Raw genomic sequence first — 4,836 nt, forward strand, 5'->3', positions numbered from 1 at the left:
TCCAAGTGGGTAGTGTAGTAGGTATTTCCCAAACTCACTTGACCACAGCACCTTTGCGTGGCCCAGCATCTTGGGAACCAGTGGCCTACAGGACACCTGTTTGGGAATTGTTGGACTGAAGACAGGGATCTGATAAACAGGAAAGCACCCACAGTGGGAGAGGGCGAATGGAGCAATTGTATAAATACTTCTGCTTTTTGTTTCTCAGTTTTTGTTTCTCAGTGATTATTTTTAACCCAAGCAGTAGTCATTTGAAGCTTTCATAAACTCATGGGCTCTTATCAGATAAAAGTGCCCCAAACCTTGCAGGATTAGGAACATCATCTGGCCTAAAGAGAAGGTAAAAATTGCTTTCTGGTTTTTTTTTTTAAAGGAACCTCTTAGTTGAACTTCCAATTGAGTTCTTTGTGGCATATATTTAGGGTCTGCTAAATATATATTTTTTTTGCTTCAAGGGGAAATCACATTTTAAAGAATAAGCAATTTATAGGCAATTTTTGTATGTTGCGAATCCATTAATGGCTTTTAGAAGGCATCTAAAGCTCTGGGGGCAAATTTTGTTGTCAAGGGGATAGATTATATGTGCATCTCTCTTCTATTAATACTTTTCTAGGCCGATTAACCAAAGGAACTTTACATAACTTGGTCTAATACAGTGTTAGCCAGGCCAGTGCCTGATCACAGCAATAATACTAGCTAACATTTCTTAAGTGCTCATTATGTGCCAGGCAGTATTCTAAGTATTATACATGTGTTAACTCCTTTAATCCTCACAAAAATGCAATGAGGTAGCTGTTATTTTTACTCTTATTTATAAATGAGAAAATACAGTAGGCATTCTATAATAATGAGGGCTAGAATCAATTATTGGCTCTGTGTTCACGAGAATGAATAACAAAGCAGATTTTACAGTACATTTCTTGAATTTTGAGGTAGTGTCAACTTCATAAAATCTAAGGTAGTATATAATACATAATTGATTTTGCAGTTAATTTGTTTTCCTTAAGATATTTACCACAGGGTTTTTAACTTCTAATTTGGAATTCTTAGTAGTAGATACTGTAAAAATGGAATTTACTTATGTGTTATTCAACAGCCTTTTCTTGGGCCAGTTCCTGTGTTTGATGTCAGGGAAGTAAAGATGATTGAGCCCATAGTTCTTGTCCTCACAGAGGTGTCATCAGTGGGGAAGAGCTATAATACTTCAAACAGTTGTCAGGTCTTAAGCCATGACAGGAAAAGTGATTTCTTGAATCTTATTTTAAAAAGTCAAAGAGAAAAATCTGTAGGCTGCAGTGGGACAGGAAGCCAGGGAGAAGCCACACCTCTCAGATGACCTTCGAGTTGTTCCCTAGGCCCGGCTTGATGTCACCCAGAGCACTTCGTGTGGGTTGTGGCATAATGTGGCTTCTGTATGCTGCCTTCTCCCTGTGGTGTCCAGGGTGATCAGGGAGTGAGACCGTGTGCTATGAAAGGAGAGTCACAGGCCCCCTGGATGAGCTCCGTGTCCTCTGCAGCCGGGGCAGACGTGCTTCTCCTAATGCCATGAAGAGAGGAAAGCCCGGCTTGACACTGAGGCTCTGGGTTATTCCTGATGCACGGTCAGCACCAGGCCAGGGTCCCGGAGGCCTGTGCTTACCTAGGTTAGGCCTCAGCCACGAAGCCCTTGCCTCCTTGGCTGAATCAGTTCTAAAGGAAAACAGGAAGAGAAAGGGCGGGAGGCAGTCTCACTGGGAAATTCTGCACAAAGACTCATCTTAAGTTGGTAAGCAGGTTCTCAGCTCTTCGAGAATGTAGCAGCCCACCCAGGCCCTCACTGAAACTTGGAAGTGCTGTCCATCTTGCTTCTTGGTGTGCTGTAAAGATTAAATATTCATTTCTCTGCTGGATTGTACAATTTTACAGCTATAATGATACTCCCTAGATAAAATGATTGGCTGAAGGGAACATTGGGAGGTTTTTGTTTTTGAAAAACGTTCGAGTGCTTCATAGGTGCCAGGCACCTTTCATGTCCTTCCTTCAGTTAGGTCTCGCCACGGCCCTGTGAAGTGTGCACTACTGTCCCCACTTAACAGATGGGGAAACTGATGTTCACAGGGTAGTTGAATGACTTGTCTAAGCCAGGACTCAAATTGGGAAGTCTGGTTTTGGAGGGCAGTCATTTGGCTTCTGCCTTGGGCAGGAATCTAGTTAAATCATCCTGGGAAGATGGAGATCTTAAAAAAATTATCTAGGTATACAGCTGGAGTTAAACAAAACAATCATCTTTATTGTTGTACCTATTAAGTGGCTGTCTCTGGACATGACCAAGACACTTTGAGTCACTTTTGGGGCCTAAATCACTGGCCTGGGTGGTGACAGGGAGATGGTGAGAAAGAACCTATGACCTAGGGAATTAATTTGCATGCTTCTTGCCGCTAGGTCGGGAGACTTGGCATGAATAAAATGTGATACAACGATACAGCACCAAATCAGAGGGGCCTGGAGTGACTCCTATGAATCAAGCCTCCGCCTTCTCCTTGCACTTCAGTGAGCCACCAGTTCCCCATCTGTGTTCTCTGGGTTTTGTCTGTTTTGTACATTCCTGTATCCCCAGTGCTGGGCACATAGAAGGTACTCAGTATTTGCTGAACAAATGAATACATGAAGGAATAAATCTCATATGGCTAAACATTTTGGCTTTCTAGGTAGCAATAGGGAATTTATACTCCTGTATCAACAGCAATGACAGAAAGACACAGGCTCTTCAATGCTGGTTTAGAAGAAAGTTTTCAGAACTAACTAAATTATTACCCCGATGGAAGACTTTTTTTCTTTTAAAGCACTAAAATATCAATTAGACTTTACGCTTGTCCTAGATCTTAGATAGAAATTGTCTACATCTGATAAGAAAGTGGGTTAATTGATTAGATTGTGAAATTGAGTAAATAATTTTTAATTTTATTTACTTCTGTAGCCATAGATCTTGGTAGAACCTCATTTATGCCTCCCAGAGTATCTTCAGATGATTGTGTGATAATCATGAAAACAAACATATATAAGACTTTACTTACGTGTCAGGAGCTGTTCTGAATGTTTTACATGTATTAACATTTTCTCCTCACACCGACTTAATAAAGTAGGTACTATTATTATTTCCATTGTACACATAAAGTGAGTTTTTGAGAGATGGCCCCAAGTTACACAGCTAGTAAGTAACAGAGCCAAATTCAAACCTGGTTAAGACAGTCCAGAGTCTGTTTCTTAACTGTTATACTCTAATGCCTTTGATATCAAAGTACTCTGAGAAATCTTGTTAAGCGAAGAGGAGCCTGTCTTTTGTTTATCCTGCTTGGAGTTCATTGAGCTTTTTGCATGTGTCTTTCATCAGATTGGGGCAGTTTTTGGCATATATTTCTTCAGATATTCTTATTGCCTCTTTCTCTCCCTCTTCTCCTTCCGGGTCCCCACAGTGCATATGTTGGTCTGCGTGATGATGTCCCACAGGTCCCTTAGGCTTTGTTTACCTTTATTCATATTTTTTCTTTCTGCTCTCAGACTGGATAATTGCAATTATCCTATATCATTATGTTTGCTAATCCTGTCTTCTGCTTGTTCAGATGTGCCCTTGAACCCTGCTAGTGAATTTTTCATTTTAGTTATTGCACTTTTCAGCTCCAGAAGTTTTGTTTGGTTCCTTTTTATAATTTCTGTCTTTTTATTGATATTCTCATTTTGTTCATGCATTGTTTTCCTGATTTCCTTTAATTCTTTGTCTATGGTTTCCTTAGCATATTTAACATAGTTGATTTAACATCTTTGACTAGTAATTTCAGTGCCTGGGTTTCTTTATTAATGGCTTGTGACAAATTCCTTTTTTTTCCTGTGAATGATCATGTTTTCCTGTTTCTTTTTATGCTTTGTCATTTTTTTTTTTGAGACAGAATCTCACTCTGTTGCCCAGGCTAGAGTGCCGTGGCGTCAGCCTAGCTCACAGCAACCTCAAACTCCTGGGCTCAAGCCATCCTCCTGCCTCAGCCTCTTGAGTAGCTGGGACTACAGGCATGCGCCACCATGCCCGGCTAATTTTTTCTATATATTTTTAGTTGTCCAGCTAATTTCTTTCTAGTTTTAGTAGAGTCGGGGTTCGTTCTTGCTCAGGCAGGTGCTTTGTCATTTTTTTAATTGAAAATGCGACATTCTGAGTATTATAATGTAATAACTCTAAAAATCTCATTTTTCCTACTTTTCAGGAATTGCTCACTTTTTAGGGCTGGTGCTGTTTGTGACTTTTTCAGACTGTTTTTGCAAATGTGTGTTTCTTGTTTTGTGTGGTCACTGAAGTTTCTGTTCCGTTATCTCTGTGGTCAGCCAGTGACCCGAAAAAGATTTCCTTAAATGTCTGGCTCCAAAAAGGGGGACGGGGGTTGTTGCTTAATATTTTCCTGTGGGTGCTATTTAGGGAAGCTGCTGCTGCCAAGAGGACCAAAACCAAGTCAGGCATCTGCGTCAATCCCTCAGACACTGCCAGACCAACCAAAATTCACAGCACCAGTTTTGGAGGAGAAGGTCCCCATTGCCCACCCTGGTATCCGCCAGCACTCCAGGAGTGTGGACTGCTATCCCCACAGCGGTGGTGGGGCTGAGGAGTGGGGAATGCAGCCTCTCCATTCATCAGCCCCCTCCCCGATTGTTGTAACTGTCTAGTAGATTCCATAGTTCCTAAATAGTTGATTCTGATTGTTCCTTCCAGCTCAGTGGTTGCTTCAGTGGAGGGAGAACTCTTGGAACTTCTTGCTGTGTCATTTTGCATGACATCACTCCTGAAAGCATGGTTTTTATTTTCTATTTATTTAT

At 41.1% G+C, this 4,836-nt stretch overlaps 1 protein-coding gene across 1 annotated transcript in view; it reads left to right on the forward strand.

Annotated features, from left to right (window-relative positions):
• The first annotated feature begins 303 nt into the window (after window positions 1-303).
• The window catches only part of TMCC3 (transmembrane and coiled-coil domain family 3), a 220,385-nt gene continuing 215,852 nt past the window's right edge, over window positions 304-4,836 (forward strand). The window contains exon 1 of the mRNA XM_012664006.1: window positions 304-340. The gene's annotated coding sequence lies outside the window, so the exon portion shown is untranslated. The remainder of the gene's footprint in view (window positions 341-4,836) is intronic.

The sequence above is a fragment of the Propithecus coquereli genome, unplaced genomic scaffold (genome assembly GCF_000956105.1).
Source record: "Propithecus coquereli isolate 6110/MARCELLA unplaced genomic scaffold, Pcoq_1.0 Scaffold85, whole genome shotgun sequence".
Taxonomy (NCBI): Eukaryota; Metazoa; Chordata; class Mammalia; order Primates; family Indriidae; genus Propithecus; species Propithecus coquereli.